This window comes from Sorex fumeus, unplaced genomic scaffold (genome assembly GCF_029834395.1).
Source record: "Sorex fumeus unplaced genomic scaffold, SorFum_2.1 ptg000033l, whole genome shotgun sequence".
Lineage (NCBI taxonomy): Eukaryota > Metazoa > Chordata > Mammalia > Eulipotyphla > Soricidae > Sorex > Sorex fumeus.
The window spans coordinates 21,307,535-21,328,661 of NW_026606090.1; the positions used below are offsets into that span (position 1 = coordinate 21,307,535).

At 45.1% G+C, this 21,127-nt stretch overlaps 1 protein-coding gene across 5 annotated transcripts in view; it reads left to right on the forward strand.

The window, feature by feature from the left end:
* Positions 1-4,613: 4,613 nt before the first annotated feature.
* NSD3 (nuclear receptor binding SET domain protein 3) overlaps positions 4,614-21,127 on the forward strand; it is a 119,638-nt gene continuing 103,124 nt past the window's right edge. For 2 of the 5 annotated variants that reach the window (XM_056116779.1, XM_056116782.1), the window contains exon 1: positions 5,288-5,677. The gene's annotated coding sequence lies outside the window, so the exon portion shown is untranslated. Of the gene's footprint in view, positions 4,705-5,287; positions 5,678-6,729; positions 6,801-21,127 lie in introns of those variants that run through there. The other 3 variants (XM_056116781.1, XM_056116783.1, XM_056116780.1) reach the window with 3 other exon arrangements.

The window sequence follows — 21,127 nt, forward strand, 5'->3', positions numbered from 1 at the left end:
TAGAAGGGCTCAGGCCGAGACTCTATGGCTCCACCTCTTCCCCACCCCGCGCCGGTGACGTCACTCTGAGTGACGACACTGCCCACCAATGAGCTCCCGGGATCTGGGAGGGGGCGGGCGCCTCTGTCCAGGCCGGCTGGAAGCGGCGAGGCCCAGGCCTCCCGGCCTGAAGGGTTTTTCCGCCGGGTTCGAGTCCTGAGACTGCCGGCTGGCGCTCGGCCGACGTCTCTGCGACCCAGTGAAGGCCGCATTAAAGCAGCAGCTCATCTATGTAGAAGTGTATTGTGCTTTTTTGGTCGCCGTGGCAACCATTTTGGACTCACGAGTGACCTCACTTTGATGCAGTTCCTCCCCCACCTGCCCGGCCCCCGACGGGTGCGGGGAGAAGGGAGTGGCAGAAGGGACGGGAATGGTTAGGAAAGCACCCCGCTCCTTTCCCGGGCCCAGACAGCTACACTGTGAAATCCAACAACGAAAAGAGGAGTGCCGCTAGATTTGCATGACGATGAGTGGTTTGTGTTAAGCAACCATTTAAAATTCATGTGAAATACTAACTGAAGGTGTGCGGTGACATAGGCACCTTCGAATTGGGGTGGGGAGGACCTCAGCTTCTAGGATGGGCTTCCTAGAAAATTGGTAGCTCCCCGGTTATCTGCGCTCTCCCATTTTTATCTGGGTCTAGAAGGGAGACAGCATTTTTAGAGGCTCTCTCCGACCACCAGCAGCGACAGCTTTCTCCCAGAGAATGCTTATCCTTATCCTTACCATGTCAGCTAACCACGACCACAAACGCCACTCATCTGGGCCGCACATTTGTAAGAATGAAGATGGGCGATACAAAATTTCAGTTTTTTAAGGAAACACTTGGAATCCGCAACACTTTCTTTTTCAGCCAAGATCAAATGAATGAACTGTGTCAGGCATGAATTTTCAGTTTGGCCGCTAGAGGTCCCTTTGAACATGTCTAATGATCAACTTTCCACCTAAAAGGTGTCACTTCACATTCTGTTTACTAGAATTAATTCAATCTCCAAAGCTTTGATCTCTCTACTTTACCCTCCCTGAAAATTCCTGATGGTGAATTTTTGAGTTCTAAAAGCTTAGGTAAAATATAATTCTCAAACTCATTGCATAAATTAATCACTGCACTACTATGCGTACATATTTTTCTGGAAAAAGATCATAAAGGATACAGAAATACTCCTCTCTGGGAGACATTTTAGACTGGAAAATATTTTTATTCATGCATTGTATTCACTTACAACCAGCCAAAGTGAAAATCATTAAGTATTCATAAACCAGATGAACAATTCCAAGCTCAGTATTTGAAAGATGAGCTAGGGTTTCAACTATGGCCATATGTTGGCAATCCTATTCTGTAAAGGGATGGATTAAGAAACCTTATTGAAATCCATTTGTTCAAGGCAATGTCTGCCTTCTGTTAGGAAGCCTGCCTCTTTTTTCTTCTTCATGATAAGTGATTTATCATGTAAGAAATTTTTAAATATACTTTTCTGAAGTGAAACCGAACAAATAGCTCCATAACCCCAGCCCTGAGAATTGTACTAGATGAACTGTCTTTTTACTATTGCTCCAGCCCCAAGATGAACTGTCCTTATGAATTGTTTCTTCTTCTTTTTCTCCTTCTTCTCTTCCTCCACCTCCTCCTCTTCCTAGAACCATGAGATTCAGTTACAAAGCTGTTCATGGTAGAGTTTCAGTAATACGGCATTCCAACACCCATCTCTCCACCAGTGTATGTTTTCCACCACCAATGTTCCCAGTTTCCCTGTTTATTCATTTTCTATGAAGAAAAAGCAAGTTCTGAACTTCAGAGAAACTTAGATGCTAAAATTATACTTTTTTTTTAAAGAGGCGTGAAAGAGTACACCAGGTAAGGTATTTGCCTTGCATATGGCTGACCTAGGTTTGATCCTTGGTGCCTACCACACAGGGTCCCTTGATCACTTCCAGGCACAATCCCTGAGCATAGCCTAAACCCAATTATTTAATATAGCACTGTCCTCGTATTGGGCTGGAGCGATAGCACAGCAGTAGGGCATTTGCCTTGCGCACAGCCAGCCAGACAGAGCCGGGTTTGATTCCTCCGCCCCTCTCGGAGAGCCCAGCAAGCTACCAAGACTATCTCCCCAGCACACCAACCTGCAAGCTACGCGTGATGTATTTGATATTTGATATGCTATGCCAAAACAGTAACAACAAGTTTCACAATGGAGAGGTTACTTGGCCCGCTGGGGCAAATCGAGCAAATCGATGAACCGCAGGAGGACAGTGTTTTGTCCTCCCATGGTTCATTGATTTGCTTGAGCGGGAACCAGTAACATCTCCATTGTGAAACTTGTTGTTACTGTTTTTGGCATATTGAATACGTCACAGGTAGCTTGCCAGGCTTTGCCGCGGGTGGGATATTCTCGGTAGCTTTCTGGGCTCTATGAGAGGGGTGGAGGAATTGAACCTGGGTCTGCTGCGTGCAAGGCAAACGCCCTGCCTGCTGTGCTATTGCTCAAGCCCAATTATTTACATATATTTAATTTTATACTCTAAGCATAGCTTTAGATATAGGTTAAATAAAACTCCCTGGAACAATTTAGCATATTTTTTTTCAAGGGGAAAATCCAGGTGTCAGATCAAGTTCATGGTTTATTAACAAAACCATGAAAATACAGAATGGTGGAGAAAGGAGGACATTGGCAGAAAGGGTTATGGAGAGAGCCAGTTAGTCTCTCCAGGAGACAGGTGGCACCTAAAACAGAGGCAGGCAGCCCTCTTCATAGGTCTGTGTTCTAAAAAAGACATTATTTTTAAAATATTTTTAAAAATTGTTCACCATGAGATACACAGTTACAAACATTCATGATTGGGTTTCAGTCACACAGTGTTCTAATCCATCCCTTCACCAGTGTACATTTCCCACCACCAAAGACATATTCAAATTTTTATTTAGTGTTGGGTTTTGGCACACTCAGGGACTATGCCAGCCTGTGCATGGGAGACCACATGTGTTGCCAGGGATTTCAAGCAGGTCAGCAGCATGCAAGGCAAAAGACTTGCTTCCTGTACAATTTTCCTGTTCCCACCAAAAAGATAAAACAAACATCACAATCACGATCACGACCATCCTGTTATTGTCGATTGCCTCGAGCAGGCCCCAGTAACGTCTCCTTCATCCTAGCCCTGAGATTTTTTAAAAAGTGCCATATTCAAGGCATTTTCAGAGTTAGGAGAATGAGAACCATCATTGTTACTGGTATTTGGCATATTGGGTACGCCACGGGGAGTTTGCCAGACTCTGCCGTGTGGGCAGGTTACATTCGATAGCCTGCCAGTTTGTCCAAAGTAGGAATGAGATAATAAGATGTCATAATAAGATGTCGCGCAGCCACGACAAACATATACAACAATAAAAACGTTTGGGTTTTGGGGGTTTGTTTTAAAATTTTTGGCTTTGTTTGGGTTCTCACTCAGCAGTGCTGGGAAGCTATCCTGGCTAAGTGCTCCGTGGTGCTCCGGACTTGTTGGGGAGTTGCTGCTATGGTGCTGGGTAGTGGGAGCTTTGGGTGTCAGGGATCAAACCCTGAAGCTTCTGTATTCAGGGCATGTGCTCCAGCCTTTTGAGTCATGTCCACAGCCCCTAAAAATGTGGTGTCTACAGCTCCTTTAACCTTGGGTTATCACGCAAAGCATGAGTACAACACGTGCATAGACTTAGAAATATTTGATGATTAATCGTAGTGGGAACTCACAGTTCTGATGTCATCCGCAGTATTTGTTTACAGGTTTATTTATTTTATTTTAAATAATCAAATTAGGGACTGGAGAGATTGTACCGCCTGTAGGGCGCTTGCCTTGCACAGCTGACCGGGATTCAACCCTGGCACCTGGACCCTGCCAGGAGTGATGCCTGAGTGCAGAGCCAGCAGTAGGCGTTGAACTCCAACAAGCAAACACTGCTCTGTAGTTACCTTTTTAATTTTTCATTTGTGTAAAGCTATCAGGACTTCTTGGAAGGCACCAAACAGACCGATCACCGTGCCACGGGGGAGGAGAGTGCGCCACAGCTTCAGCGTTCTGGGCAGGGCGAGCAAAGGACCGGTTTCCTCATCAGACCCGGGCGCGTTTCCTTTGTACGCGCCCGTCTGCGCCTCCACGCTCCAAGTCACCAACCGGCCCCTGAACAGATCACCCCGTCTGCACAGCCCCGCGAGCCTAGTCTCCACGTCACCCACCTAGGACACCTATTGTTTAACATCAATTTTCTAGACTTGGGGGATGGGGCTAGAGAACTAGAGAATCTTGACAGCCCCCCCCCCACCCCCGACCCCCCGCCCACCCCCACTCCCCGCTTCCTCCTCTCTTCCTTGCTCGGTCAAGGACAGAAGATGCCCTCACATCTCTCGAAGCGAACGAAGGTCTGGGGGGCAGCGGCGGCGGCGGCAGCAGCAGCAGCAGCAGCAGCAGGCTCGAGCACGTGACTGGCACGGAGCCCCCGGGCGCTGACGTGCTCCTGCTTACCCACAAGCCTCGGGCTTGCACCGCCAGCAGGAAGGAGGCGCGGGGGCCGGCGCCCGCCCGGGAGGGAGGGCTGACCTGCTGCAGCCCAGGCCTCGAGACGCTCCCGAGCAAGCTCTCTGGGTGGGGGGAGAAGGAGGCGTCCGCCTCTCACTGCTGTCTCCCCAGTCTGAGGTCTGACACTGTTGCCAGGGTTCCCAGATGCGAGCGCCCGTGGAGCAGGGTGTGCGCTGACAGCTGTCTGACCCTCGCCAATCTAGGGGGCACATAGATTGTCCAAGGGGCTTCCGGCCCGTCTCCAGCCGGCACCTGTCCGCAGGCTGTCCCCGACACCTCGGGGTCGCGCAGCACCGGCACCCCGCGGGCTAGCAGATGGTTGCAAAGGGGGTGCAGTAAGGAACTAGGCGCTGTTTGTTTCACCCGGGGCCAAACGTCCAGCCCGGGGGCGGGTTCTGCCGCGCGCTCTCCTCGGCATCGTCCCTGCCTTCCCGCTGCCTTCAGGGTGCGCGGGCCCCCCCCCTCGCGCAGACCCTTCGGGCGGCTCTTCTTTGGGGCTCCTGCTCCCGCCGCTCCCCCTGAACCCCGCCGACGGCGCTGCCTCCCCTCGGCCCGCGCCTCCAGCCCGGACTACAGCTCCCGGCATGCGCCGCGGCCGGCGGCCAATGAGGGGCCGCGGATTTGGCGGCGGCGCCGGCGGCGCTCGGAGACTCGGGCGGGGGACGGTGCGCGGCGACGGCGGCGGCGGCGGCGGCGGCGGCGGCGGCGGCGGCACGGACGGCCGGGCCGAGGCAGAGAGCGAGGGGGACTGTCCAGTCCCGGCGCGGGAAGGCGCGCTTAGGCCGAGCCCCGAGGCTCCTCTGTCCGGCCCCGCCGCCGCTCCGGCTCGCGTCCGGCCTCAGCAGCGGCTGCGCGGCGCCCCCCGGCGCCCCCCGCCGCCCTCCGCCGCGCTCCACGCCCGGCCCGGCCGCGGCCCTCCCGGTGCCGGCCGCCATGGCGCAGGCGTCCGGCGCGGGGGAAATCTAGCCCGGGGATTCCATGCGGCCTAGCTCGCTCCCGCCCGCCTCCCCCGCGGCCCCGCTCGGGGCGTCCGTGTGTCTCCTGTGATCGCGCTGACACGGCCGGGGGGTTAGAATGGAACAGACTGAAGGTACCGGGACGCGGGGCCGGGGGAGCCCGGGCGCGGGGCGGCGGGTGGGCGCGGAGGGGGGCGTCGCGGGGAGGCGGCGGCGGCGGGCGGGCGGGCGGGGGCGAGGTGGCTGCGGCGGCGGCGGCGGCGGCGGGGCCGCGGCGCGGACGGGACGCGGGAGGAGGACGGAGCGCGCCTTCCGGGCGGGCGGGCGCGGACGGGGCCGGGGCCGCGCTCCGGGGGCAGCGGGCCGGGGGCTGCGGGCCGGGGGAGCCGAGCCAGGACCGCCTTTTGTTCCTGCGTGTGCCTGCATCCGTGCCCGGGCTCCGCGGCCGTCGGCTCGGGGCCGGGCGGCCGGGCGATGGAGGCGGAGGTCCTGCCGCTCCCCGGGAGGAGGAGCCGGGCGTGTGCGGTGGCAGCGGCGAGGGGAGGCAGGCACGGCCCTCCGTGCGGTGTTTTGCGAGGGGAACGAGGACTCTTCGGGTTTAAAGGGGGGCAGGGGCAGCCATGTTTGCTGCCAGGCACTGCGGAGTAAATAAATCCCGTCCCCGACCTCAGTCGGAACCGGGAAGGGGCCGCGCGCGGGTGCTCAGCCCCCCCCACCCCCCCACCCCCCGGGCTCCCAGGTCCCCGAACTCTGCACCTACCCCTTGGGGTCATGGAAATGCACTCGTGACCCCCGAGGAAGGCGGCGATGATGTTTTCCCCCTCCCCCCCCCCCCCCCCGATCGGCGTGTGTTTGGCTGCTCGGCCCCCCACCCCCCTTTTCGCTCTTCCTTATGCTTGCAAACGAGGCATGCTAATGAACTGCAGCGTGAGATTTTTACCCGAAAGATAAAAAGTTAGACTTCATTTTTTTTTTTTTACCAGCGGACCAGGCCATCACTCTTCTTGTCTTTTTTTAAAAAAAAAATGTCATGAAAAATAGCTTCTCCATCGTGAAACTCGGTTTGCGTTGGAAGCAGTCAACATGTTTCCTGCAAAATCTTTAAGTAAACAAGGAAATTGCATCGCGTTGTTTTACTTGGGGCTGGTGCTTCTTGACAGAGAGGCCTGGCGGCGGCGGGAGGCGATGGGGGAGCTCTGCTGGTCTGTTGTGGCTGATCTGTTGGCTGTGTTTCGAATGTTAGAGAATCCGAGACGGGTATATTTCTGAATGATGGTTCTCAGCACCTCTGGCGTAGAGGGGACACGGGGGTGTTGTGTTAATTTCTCGGAAACCGGGTGGCATCCCTTCTCTTTGCTCTCAGGACGCTCTCCAAAGGCCAGTTCTGCAAGGTGCAGTGGTCTGTGGAGTAGACGTGCAGTTCTTAGGGCCTCTTGAAGTGCCCATTTTATGTGTGTGTGTGTGTGTTGGGGGGGGGGGTTGAGGTGAGAACTTGAGGAAAGCTACAGTAACTCTTTTGTGTGTGCAAATGTAACTACTTCTCTGATTTGACATTGTTGCTTTTTGGGTGGTTTGAATTCTGACAGATTTATAGGAAATTAAGTGGCGCCTGTTTCATTTCCGTAAGATGAAACGTGTGTGAGCTTTTCGTCTGTGATTGTAGTAATTCAAACTTGAATTCATCATGCTGATATTGGCAGTTTTCTAATACCAGGAAGGCCTGTCAGAATTGCAATATGAACATACCCGTTTCGTCGTACCGCGTGCTGATTTGATCTATCTTCATTGCAACATCCTTTCAGTTGTTTTGTAGAAATTCAGGAGGTGTTCTTATCTGTTGGGAAAATAAAATGGCATATTGTTAGTGTGGTATTTTGTGAGAGTACTTCTTAGCATAAAGACCAGACTTAAGACTTCGAGTATTTTGGTTTGATAATATTCAGCCCTAAGTTTTAAAATTTTTGTGAGAAAAGTTTCTACGCAGTCATCTAGTATGCATTTTTGGAATTGATTTTTATGGAGAATATATTTTTCTACATCCCATGAATTGAATTATTATAATTAATTGATAAGTTATTTGCATGACTGCATATTTTTAGGAAAATGAGAAGTTATATGTTAAAATAAGAAAAAAACCTTACGTGGGAACTTTGGATTACTAAGGAAAAGAGTATCCTGCCTGTTACAGTTTTTCTGTTAAGCCTCATGAATTAATAAATGTGCTTAGTATACTGATGAGATTGAATGGGTATTGGTTACTTCTGAAATTGGTCATTTTGAGTTCATTGTCAATCTTGATTCTAAAGATATTCAATGTCTGGAGTTCACTATGATATTGATAATAATTGCAGTCCTAACTGTTACATTGTGGTGCTCCTTCAGTGTGCTATGCTATGTCTTGCATGTTTGGCTTCCTTTTATTCTCCCAGCTCTTGAATTTAAGTAACATCATGTCTCGTGGTTGGTAAATATAAGGTCAGAATTTGAACTCAGGTCTTTTCTAGTTATAGAATTTATACCAACAGATTGCTCTTTCATTTTTTTTAAAACTCCATGACAGGGGTCAGAGAGATAGAATAGGGTTTAAGATGCTTGCCTTGCATGCAAACAACCCTGGTTCCAGTCACTGACTGAGCCAGGAGTGGACCCTGGATGCTACAGGTTGTGGCCCCAACGTCCCCTCCCTTAATTAATAGAATACATGCGGATTGGATCATACTGTTTGCAATTTGGTTATTTGGGACATCCTTATATATTGTTTATGACAATACAGCCTTTTATTTTAAGGGTTCTATTGTATTCCATTCTTTGGAATATTGATTCATATTTTTACATGTCCCTTAATTAAGTGCCTATGGAAGAGATACATACAACTAATTTTACAAGCGAGGAAACTGAGGCATAGAGTGTTAAATCCAAGACTTTGATGACAAACTTGCTACCTGACTCTTCACTCTAACCACATTACGTCATTACTATGAAAATATTTGTGCTCTCACAAGAATTCAAGGTGAAGAGACTCTAGGCAGGCTCAAGGCTAAAATAGGTAAAAGGGGATGAACTTGCGGCGAGGCAGGGGGCTCAGTGTTTCTAATACTTTGTTCAGCATCTTGTACAGATAGCATGCGTGAAAGTAATTTTATTATATGTATAAGTGAATCATGTCAAATGTTTTAGTTTGTATTTTGTGTAGTGAAGTGGTTTTAGGCAGAATTTTTCCTGTTTTAATAAAATTATCAATGACATAATAAAGCAATAAAGTGGGGGTGGGGGGAAAGGGGTTAGGTCATAGTCCTGGGGAAAAAAAACTTAAAAAGAAAATTGACTCACTGGTAAATTTTTAAAAACAAGCTAAGGGACTGGAGCAATAGCACAGCGGGTAAGGTGTTTGCCTTGCATGCGGCCAATCTGGGTTCGAATCCCAGCATCCCATATGGTCCCCTGAGCACCGCCAGGAGTAGTTCCTGAGTGCAGAGCCAGGAGTAACCCCTGTGCATCGCCAGGTGTGACCCAGAAAAGCAAAATAAATAAATAAATAAATAAAACAAGCTAAGGGAACCTAATTGAAAGCAAGTTAAAAACAAAAACACCTTAGCAGTCACTACTGATTATTTTAAATTATTTTTGTATATCAAAAAAATAAGTAATCATAGTTACTTAGTCATTGAATTGTTTTTTTAAAAAGAAATAATATGTTTTAGGTATCTAAAGTTTTAAATCAATTAAAGTTTTAGAGTTTTTCTAGATGCAGTGCTGGCATTTTACTTTCGAAAGTAGATTATTATTTTTGAAAGAACAACCAAGATGATTTATTCTTTTGTTACTGAGTAATATGTCCAGCTTTTTAGTTTTTAAAATGGTGTTTTATTTCTGTTAGGTAATCTTTCTATAAACATTGATAAGCATAAAGAACTTGATTGTACTACAAACTACCATTTTTTTTCAAAAGCTTACAGGGTTTTGTTTTGGGTTTTTTATTGTTGACTCTGCTAAATACTTAATAAGGCTCTTTAAACACATATATTGTGTTATGCCTATACAGTTTGGGATGAAAAGAAGGTAAAAGACAGTTAAAAATTTGTGATTATAAAGAATTTTCAGTTTTTACCAGGTGTGTATGTATCGTTACCACTGAAGTATTACTTTTGATTTGATAAAGGTCTAATTTTTATATTTTAGATTATATTATATATAATGTATATCTATGTTATATATACCTATATTACATATTTTAGATTATATCTATATTTTAGTTGAGTTGCAGTGCTAACTTCTTTTTAAGTAGGTTCCCTTTCTGTGTGTCATTTGGGCTTAATTGAGAAAGTGAATAGGAAAATAAAATTTTCTAATTTGTAGTTTCTATTTTACCCATAAATATAAGAATATTATTATGTAATGAAACCTTGCTCTTAGACACTTTCCGCATGTTAGAGTTCCCTATAATTCTACTATTTTTAAAAATGTGCCAGAGCAGTAATCCAGTGGGTAGGGCTCTTTCCTTGCACGTAGCCTGCCTGGGCTCCATCCCCATGCACTGCTTGTGGTTCCCACTCACTGCCCGAAGTGATCCCTGAGCACCGCCCGGTGGGACCCAAAAGGCCCTCATTCTCAACCCTCCCCCCCGCAAAAAAAGAAAAGCTGGAAAGCAAAAGAATTACTTAATCTTGTATAAATTGGGAAAGTAGAAATTTCACGAATTCTTAAGGTCTAAAAGACTGGATTTCAGTCTAATTACTTAAACTTTCCCCCCCCCCCAAAGGGGTATGATTTGAATATTTTTCTTTCATAGCCTGAATTATTTTTAATAGATAGTTAAATATTAAATGACAAGGTTTTGTTTTGCCATAAAACAGGCTTAAAAAATATTGTAGGGCCAGAGTACAATGGGTAGGGCCTTTGCCTTGAGGCCGTCTATGAGCATCACGGATGGTGGCCTAAACCCCTTCTCATCAAATAAAATAATCATTTAAAAATTATTTTGGTCCAACTTGTATACACACTTCTTGAAATATATAGGTAAATATTTCACATTTAAGAAATGTGTGACATCCTGTGTTTTGTGGGTAAAATCAATTTTATTTTATTAAATTTCTTTGAGATTAGGATGATTGAAATCTCATGAAGACTTGCATAGTTGCATTTTGGCTGTTGTTAGGATAGTATTGTGTCTGCTGAGTCTTGTGTTATTAACTTTCACTCTGATAAGAAGTATATGCCCAAGGAGCCCCAAAATTAAGGATTTAAAAAACTTTAAAGTTATTAAACATGACACATAAAATAAAATCTGAATGCCCAGTATAAATTAGTGAAAATTGTGAAGTTTCTAGTTGCCCTCTGGGAAATCCTGCAGTGACAGCCTCGCTGGGTTCACTGGGGCTGCTTGGATGGTAGTTGCGCTTGAAAGATAAAGTACGAGTGAGATTCTAGAAAGTCAGTCTGAAAAGAAAGTGCTCATGTTAAGAAAACATGACATAGAAGGTTCAAACTTACAAAACAAAGTTTTTTATATTAGAAAATTATCTTTCTGTCCAGTCAAGATGCCTTTATTGTGTGTGGTTTAAGATGTTTTCATTGAAATTTTCTTTAGAAATGCCCTGTTTTAGAAAATATCTATAGAAAATCTTCACTCTGGCAAATTTGTCACCTTATGGGAAGCGTGGTTTTAAGAGAGGTTTGCTTAGCTTCGACCTTCACCCTCGAAAGTTCTGTTGTCAGTTTGCTTTAAGCCATTTAACAGAATGTGTGTGTGTGTTTTTTTTAAGCTCTGGGCAGTGGAGTGTAGGGCAAGAGTCACAGAGACCTGAGTCTTATCCCCACAGTTCTGCTGGGGCTCAGCATTCTTATCTAGATGAAATGAAAATGAAAATGATGACTTACTTTCTAGAGTTAGAGAGATCCAAATTAGAAATGCAAGCATATGCCTTGCTCTGTAACAGACATATAGTTACTTTTCCTTTTTTAACATCAGAAAAATGTTTTAATCTAAGAAAAATGAATTTTATTCACGTAGTGGATGAAGACAGATTGAGTTTGCTGAAACTCACTTTCATAGACGTTAAAAGTTGAATGTTAAGACTTGAGCAAAATCTTTGTAAGGGTGTATGGGTGTTTCTTTGTTGGTACAAGGGCTCATGCCGGTGCAAGTATGAACATGAAGTTAACTTTCCTGTCTAAATTTACTTCCACTGTTATTATGCCATTATTACAACAGCATTGTGGCTGTAGCTTCAGCAATACTTAGAGTTCTGATTAAGCAAGCAGGTAATGATATAAAAGTGAACACGCGGTATGATGCTTCTTATGTTTTACTCTTTTTATATTTTGGTTTCCTGGGGCTGCACCGGGCAGTGTCCAAAGCTCACTCATTCCTGATATTGCTCAGAGAACATACAGGATGCTAGGGATAAAACCCAGCGTGGCTGTGTGCAAAGCTACCCACTGTACTATCACTCTGGCCCATGTTTTAACTTTGCTTGTTTTGAAAAAAAAAAAAAAAGTTGAATACAGTTGAATCTGAAGTACTGCAGTGCTAGACCCGATGACAACCCCCAACTTAAAAAAGAAAGAACAAAAACCCAATGCTAGAATTTATAGAAATAATAAACTATTATTATTTCTATAAATTCAGTGAACTATTTTTTGATGTTATGATTGCTTAGTACTTTTAAAAAGTGTATTATGTCTGTGAAACTTTTGGGGAGCTTTGGAGAATACAAGGTAAAAGTAAAATTGGAAGATTTTCCCCTTGTTTTCTGTTGCTTTTGATTTTTTTTTTGGGGGGGGGGTCATACCAGAATCTGTTTGGGGTTACTCCCAGCTTGGTGCTCGGGGCCTGCTCCCAGAGGGGTGAGCCACCAGGCGGTGCTGGGAACAAACCCTGGGCTTCCCACGGAGGCAAGTGCTCTGCTGTGGAGCCGCAGCCCATGGCCCAGTCTGCAGAATTTTAAGGATCAGTCTCGGCACCATTTTTAAAAAGTGAAATATATCAGTTTTACGTAGATAATTATGAGGGGAGGAATAGAGAAGGGGAAAGAGGGAGGAAGGGTGGCGGGGTGAGCATGCAGGAACGCGTCTCAGGCTGAGCAGCAGACAAATCTCCCTCCTGCCGAGAAATATGTTCTCCAAAACCACGTTACTATCATTTAAACTAAGGAAGGCGCTAGGAAAATACATAGATGAAAGTGTTTATTAGATTTCATGGTGAATGGAACAAAATGACTGATACAAGTTACTTTGTAGTAATTTTCAATATGAGCCAGAACCCTTTATGGCGAGGCACTGGAAAATAATTTTATGTTAATTTTTTTCAAGTGGTAATTCCCTGTCTGTTGTTTCTGGGTGTGGTCAAGAACAAAGTGAAGACAATTGAGGTTAAACCAAAAAGATAAGGGACATGGGGAGTTTTACTAGTAAATTTTGTATTGTATTCGATAGTAACATGGTTTACTCTGGAGAAAATAAGAGCTGCAAAACAAGTAAAATGTTGTGCAACATTGGAATCACAGATACAAATTTAGTCATCTTTCCTAGTGAAATGAAACAAGAGTTTTCTTTCCTCTTTTCTTGGCATTTTTAAAATTTCATGCAGGTCATTTCCTAGGAATATTATAATTTTATAATATTTAAAATAATAATAACAGTCACGGTCACGGTCCTCCCGTTGTTCATCGATTTGCTTGAGCGGGCCCAGTAACGTCTCCATCATGAGACTTGTTACTGTGTCTGGCATATCGAATACGTCATGGGTAGCTTGCCAGGCTCTGCTGTGGGGGCGAGATCCTCTCGGTAGCTTGCCGTGCTCTCCGAGAGGGGCGGAGGAATCGAACTCGGGTCGGCAGGGCTGGCTGCGTGCAAGGCAAACGTCCTACCCGCTGTGCTATCGCTCCAGCCCAATAATAACAGTAATTATTATTATTTAGCTTGGGGGCTACCCCAGTGGTGTTCAGTGGCTGTTTCCGGGCTTTGTGCTTGAGGGTGGCTCCCAGCTTGGTGTGTGGGAGACTGAAGTGTTAGGGATCGAGCCTGGGCTCCCCATTTGCAGAGCATGCTTTCTGCACACTAAACTCTCAGGCAAGTATGCTGCTGCTGCTTTTTTTTTTTTAAAGCAAGGTAGCTGTTACTGGTTGAAGGTTGCCTAGACTGGAGGAGAGAGAAGAGAGGAATGTGTGTTTGAACACAGGCTGACAGAGCAAGACAGCGAGTGAAGAGGCAGAGAGATGCCTGTTCACAAGAGAACAGCTTCTTGAAAGAAGCCTGTTGGGGCTATGCCTGGTAGTACTCAGGGATTACTCCTGTGCTCAGGGATCACCCTTGGTTCCAGGGGAACCAGATGCAGTGATGGGGATTGAACCAAGGTTAGCCACCTGCAAGGCCAATTCTTTCCTTTTTTTTTTTTTTTTTTTTTTGCTTTCTGGGTGACATCTGGTGATACACAGGGGTTACTTTCCTGTTACTTCTCAGGATACTCCTGGCTTTTGCACTCAGGAATTACTCCTGGCAGTGTTCAGGGGACCATACGGGATGCTGGGAATCGAAACCAGGTCGGCTGGGTGCAAGGCAAACTCCCTACCTGCTGTACTGTTGCTCCAGCTCCAGCCAATTATTTCTTAATCCTTAATCCCTATACTATCTCTTTTTAGTAACTACTGAACAAATGTTAATATTGAATACTTGAAACATGACTTACGTGACTGAGAACTAAATGTTTTATTTCATTTTGTTTTTGTCTGTTCGTTTTGGGGCCACCCTCAGCTGTGCTTAGGGATTACTCCTGTTTATTGCTCAAGGGTCTCTCCTGGCAGACTTGGGACTATGTGGGTGCTAGGGTCAAACTTGTGTCTGCTTTATCCACTGTGTACTGTCTTTGCCCCTTGTTTAGTTGTGATTCACTTAGATAGTCTAGGTGACTAGTACAGGTGTAGATTCTTAGTGATGGGAGAGAATTAATTATAGAACTGACATTTTACATTCTTTGATCTTGTGATTATGTGTTAATGTGTTTTCTGAGGTTGGGTTTTTTTAAATCAGATTTTTTCAAATGTTTATTCGTAGATAGAGTTAAGTCTGTTCACAGGAAACAATTTAGCAATAGTAGTTTGAATGCTAATGTAGTTCTTTCAATCAGTTATTAATAAGACTATACACTGCTGACTAGTGAAGTGATTTCATATCACAAGTGCTTTGGAATATTACTGTCTTTTAGAGATTGGACACACCCAGAGGTGCTCTGGGCATGCTCGAAGGGCCATGTGGGGCCAGGAATCCAACTCAGTTCCTGTATGCAAAGCATGCTCAGCGCGACACTGTCTCCCCAAACCTAGGTACAGACAGTCTTAAGCTTAAACCTTTAGTATTTCCTGGAATTGTTATTTATTTTTTTGCTTTTTTGGGTCACACCCGGCGATGCTCAGGTGTTACTCCTGGCTCTGCACTCAGGAACTACTCCTGGCGGTGCTCAGGGGACCATATGGGATGCTGGGATTCGAACCCGGGTCGGCTGCGTGCAAGGCAAATGCCCTACCCGCTGTGCCATCGCTGCAGCCCTATTGCCTGGAATACTTGACTAAATTATTATTTAAATGTTTTCATTTTAACCATACCTCAGAAGCCTCTGCCATAGAGAGGAATGGAAAGAAAGTAAGAGACATGCTCAGTGGTCACTTCACTGTCTTCCTCCACCCTTTCTGCATGACTGATTACTGCTTTTGATTCTGTCAGTCTTTTCTTCTTCTTTCCCTTTTTTTTTTTTCTTTTTGGGTCACACCTGGCGATGTGCAAGGGTTACTCCTGGCTCTGCACTCAGGAGTTTCTCCTGGCAGTGCTCAGGGGACCATATGGGATGCTGGGAATCGAACCCGGGTTGGTCTTGTGCAAGGCAAACGCCCTACCCACTGTGTTATCTCTCCAGCCCTCGTCCTTTCCCTTCTTTCTTCTATTCCCTCTCCTCATCTCTTCCCCCTCCTCTTCCTCCCTTTTCCCTTCTCCTCCTACTTTTTTTTTGGGGACATCTGGTTATGCTCAGGGTTGGTTACTCCTAGTTCTGCACTCAGGAATTATTCCTGGCAGTGCTTATGGGATGCTTGGGTTTGAGTCTCAGTCAGCTATATGCAAGGCAAGCACACTAGCCACCATCCTATCTCTCCAGCCCCTCTATTCGTTTTTTTTTTTCTGAGTCACACCCAGTCTTGCTTAGAGGTTACTCCTGACTCTGCTCTCAGAAATTCCACCTGGCAGTGCTCAGGAGACCATATGGTATGCTGGAGATCAAACCTGGATCAGCTCATGGAAGGCAGTGCCCTCCCTGCTGTACTATTGCTCTGTCCCCTCTATTAGTTCTTTTATGACACTTCAGTAGCCACTCACTTTCATATACTACCTTGATTTTTAAGCAGCTTATCATTTTCTGAAATTTTCTTGCTTATTTAAGCTCCATGAAACCAGAATCTTATTTCCTTTGATTTCCCAGAACTGAGACCAGGCTTTGTTACACTGATGATTTTCAAGTAAAGCCCTGTGTCACAAACGACAGAAAAGAACTCTGTGAGTTCTTGTATCTGTCTGTACTTATATATGCACATAGGAGATATATATCTGAGATAACACGCAGCTGGAGCTTAGACCAGGCATGGTGAGACTCAGTGTTTTATTAGTGGTGTTGGTGTGAATAATTTAAGGTAAATGGTTTTGAGTTGGAGCATTTATCTGATCACTTGATCACTTGACATCTCCTTACTCATTGATTTGCTTGAGTGGGCACCAGTAACGTCTCCATTCGTCCCTGTTGTGTGGTAGTGTAGCCCAGTGGCATCTGCTTGTTCTAGAAACACGAAGAGCCTCAAACTGATTGTTCAGGGTCTTGACGAAGAAGTCTGACTATCTTGTAGGTGGGCAGCCACGTGCTCTTTTAACGTCCCGTGGAATCCAGTCGGTAACAACTCTAGTCCAGTGGTCATCTCCAAATCTCATTACATGTACAGCCCATCTGATTTATCTGAGAACTCTAATTCTAAAAACAAACTTTTGTCCATACAAAAAGAGGTCAAGTAAGTGCTGCCTGTATAAAATATCAGAGTTGAAAACATACAGAGAGTTGACAAAAAGGGAGTGGTGTCAAGAAAATTATAGTTCATTTTTAAGCACTTAATATTATTTCCTGATCTTTCAGCTAGAGATTAAGGGAATTTCCCCCAAATCACTTCCATATCTTCATCACTGCTCCGCAGTCCCAGGCCCAGGTCATGCGGGAGACTGTGTCAGGGTTTGTGTGTTGCGGGCATATGCTCTCCCTCTTGGCTGTTGCCTCTGCCTGTCTATCTGTTACAGTGGAAAGAACTGCCAACCCTGTTCTTTCAGCACGGTGTTTTGACTCATGATCCATGAATGACCGTCACTGTGAGGCCGACACAGGCACCTGGACAGACACAGCAGGAGTTGACTGGTTTGGGTTTGATTATCTGTAGTTGGAGGTTTTATAACGAGGTTCTATATTTTTTAGCTTATCATTTTTAAAAGTCAACAGCTCCTCTCTTATCATTCATGCTCTTATGTGAACAACACATTAGGTGTCAGGGATGTCTGTAGTGGATGGGCATAGTACATACCTAGCGTGGTAAAGTTCTGTGTTCAATCCCCATCACTGCCAAAAAAAGTTAAAAAGGAACAAACCATAAAGAGTGGTATTGTGTTTGTTTGTTTGTTTTGGAGTCACAGGCGCTCAGGACTTACATCTGGCTCTGCACTCAAGGATCAGTTCTGTCCTGGCAGGCCTCAGGAACCACATGGGTGTTGAGGATGGAGCCATGTTGGCTGCAAGGCAAGTGCCCTACCTGCTGCACCTGCTGTACCACCTTTCCAGCCGCATAGAGACATGCTTTAAGTTGTGAATGAAACCGTTTTACTTGGGCTTATATCTTTTTCTTTTTTTTTTCCTTTTTTGGTCATACCCAGTGATGCTCAGGGATTACTTTTGGCTCTGCACTCAGGAATTACTCCTGGCAGTGCTTGGGGGACCACATGGGATGCAGGGATGGAACCTTGAACCCAGGTTGGCCATGTGTAAGGTAAATGCCCTACCCGCTGTACTATCACTCTGGCTCCTATACCTTTATCTTTACAGAATTTTTTTGTTTTTGTTTTTGGGCCACACCTGGCAGTGCTCAGGAGTTACTTCAGGCTCTGTGCTCAGGGATTACTCCTAGTGGTGCTCCGGGGGCCATTTCAGATGTCGGGAATCATACCGAGTTGACCATGTGCCCTACCTGATGGCCTATCTGGCCCACAAAAGAAATTTCAGTTTAGGGGTTATTTGTTAGAAAAATACTGGCTTAGGGGCCAGAGTGAGAGTATACCAGGTAGGATTCTTGACTTGTATGCAGATGACCCAGGTTAAATCCCCAGCACCTTATGGTTCCCTGAGCCCCACCAGGAGTGATTCTTGAATTCAGAGCCAGGAGTAAGCCTTGGGCATGGCCGCATGCAGCCCAAAAACCCAAAGAAGAAAGAAAAAATACAATCTTAAAATAGTTCTTTTGGATGACTATGAGAAACTTTTTTTCACCTTAAAAATCAAACCTATTGTATGTTCAAGAGGGTTTTTTTTGGCTTATTGGGTCACACCCCACGATGCACAGGGGTTACTCCTGGCTCTGCCCTCAGGAATTACCCCTGGCAGTGCTTAGGGGACCATATGGTATGCTGGGAATTGAACTCAGGTCAGCCGCGTGCAAGGCAAATGCCCTACCCGTGGTGCTATCACTCCAGTCCCTGTTTAGCAGATTTTTTAAAAAGATAATTTAAAATCTGTAGTGTCTTCCATACTGAAGATTTTTCTTCCCATTAATATTTTTATAAAACTGACCACAAAGTCCAGTGTGATCTAGAGATTTGAGTTATCAGAAGCCGAGAGTCCTTTGGCGGGGGGGGGCCTTACGGGACTCAGACCCAGGGCCTCAGTCTGCCCCTGCGCAGGTGAGGCCGGTGCTCTGCCACGCTGTACCCCCAGCCGAAGAGGGAACTGCAGCATCTGAGCCGCACGAAGTCCATGGCGTTAGTGTGCCAGGCCTGGTAGTGACTAGGCTGCCATTTTCTCCTTCCTGTCACTTCTCTGACTAGATTGGAAGTAAACTCCAGAGCATAGAAAGCAGCAGTGACCTGCCAACAGATTGGAGAGAAACATTTCCCTTTCTTCTGTCTCCGTGAAAGGTGGCAATAGCACCCTGTCAGCAATTACAGTTTAATGGCTTTTCTTGGCTATCCTGGGACCAATTGTAGGTCACATTAGCATATTTGTATCTATCGATTGGGCTATTTCTGGTGTGATGGCATGAGTCTTTTTAAGTGATATTTCTATTTTAGGTTCCCCAAATCTTAAGGAACGTAAGGGAATTCCCCTCTTCCCTGTTCCGTGCTTTATAGGGGTTGTCAGTGGAACTAAAGAACACAAATGGAGTACTTAGAAGTTCCTGCTTTCAGAGAAGCCTCTATCAGTGACCATTGCTGCTAACAAATGACATCTAATTCCATGGCTTAAACAAAGAAACGTAAAGCAATACATGTTTGTTATAGTACAGATCCTGATGTCAGAAGGCTACCATGGCTCTTACTGGGCTAAAATCAAGGTTTCAGCAGAACCGCTTTCCTCTTGAAGACCAGAGTGTTTCCTCACCTTTTCTGGCTTCTAGAGCCCACGTACATTCTTTGTTTCCTGGTCCCAGTCCTGTGCTGTCAAAGCCAGGAGCAGAGCATTTTAAAAGCTCTTGCCTCTGACTTTTCACTTGTGATTACAGTCAGCTCACCTGGGTAATCCAGCATAATCTGTCCATCGCTAGGTTCTTAATTTAATCATGCCGGCAAAGTCCCTTTTTGACACATAAGGTAACGTGTTCACAGGACCTAGGGATTAGGATGAGAGGCGAAGGTAATTATCACAGCTTCTGTGCAGCTTGAAGATGGGCTTTATTTATTGTAATGATAGGGATATTTTCTAAGGTATAACCATTGACTTCGATTTATTAAAGACATGATATTAAAATGGTTCAGTGGTCAGTGGCAGGATAGTTTGTGGTGAGTTCAGGTCATGAAGCAGACTTCCTGGCTTTGGCTCTGAGCTTTCCCACCAGTTATGTGTGTGACCACATGAGGAAAAGCCACCTCATCTCTGATTTTTGAATGCAACTCCTCTTCTATGAAATGCGCATATTAAGCACTGACTTTATAAGTTTTTTTGAGGGCTAAGTGGGATAATACCTGTACTTGGAACAAGTGCAGAAAATCATTAAGTGCTCGGTATATAATCATTTTAAAGCATCTTTAAAGCAATTTCTTATATGAACTTTCATAGTTTTTGTTTTGTTTTCCATTGTTTTTGTTTTTTGTGTCACATCTGGTGGTACTCGGGGTTTACTCCTGACTCTCAACTCAGTGATCACAGCAGGGCTTGGGGGGACCATACGGGATGCTAAGGATCGAACCGGGGTTCATCTGCGTACTAGACAAGTGCTCTGTCCACAATACTGTTTCTTCAGCCCCTGTGTGCCATTTTCTAAGATGGTTGAACCAATTTACAATCTCACCAAACATGTATTTTCTTTTGTCTTCATAACTTGGTTGAAATTTAGTAAAATAACATAATTTCTTTGTCTTTTTTGTCAGTCTTTCACTTACTGTATTAAGGAATAATGATAGAAAAAATGAGCAAAACCTGAAAGTGCCCAGTACCTTTGCTGGAAAGAAAAGAATTTTGCTTTGTTTTTTCCTTTTTGTTTTTTCCCCTTGACCGAAGAAGGTACTATTACTCTTTGCTTTGAAATTGAAGACATGTTTGATAACCAGACATAAGAGGCAACAGTTTTGTTGCCTGAAGTTATCCAAGATGCATCAATTCTAATGCAAGTTGATTTCATAGTTAGCATAGATTTTTGATTCATCTATAAATGAGTTTTTTTTTTTAAAAGAAGTCATTGATTTCAGGTTCAGATGCTTAACCATGATAAGGTGACAGTTTTCCTCTTATCCTTCTCGTTGAGCATTTTTAGGGTCCCTCAACATGATTTTGGGCCACACCCACCAGTGTTCAGGGCTTGCTCCTGAATCTAAAGTCAGGAATCACTCCTGACAGTGCTTGGGTACCATATGTGGTGCCAGGAATTGGACCAGAATTGGCCATGTGCCAGTCAAGCACCTTAACCATTGTGCTTTCTTCAGCCTTATTTGTATTTTTTGTGTTTCCCTTTTAGTGACTTGATTACATGCTGCTTATTTAGTTCATGCATAGTGTAGATATTTTTAGCTTTATTGCCAATCTTTTTACAAATGAAAAGCAAGCAAACCTGTATGATCTGAAATGCATGCTGGTAGCAAACACGTGGTTTTGCTATTTGCTATAGTGGTATTTCAGTAGTACCAGTTAATGGTTATTAGCGTATTTTAGAGTATTTCATTTTAATCCAGTCAAGTGAGTCCTTACTGCAAAACTGAAAAACTTTATGTTTCTTTTTTGATAATGAGCCAGGTTACTGCCGTTGGCTTTGGGATTTCAGAGATAAAGTAGTCTATTTTTTTTTCACTTTTTATAATTTTATTTATTG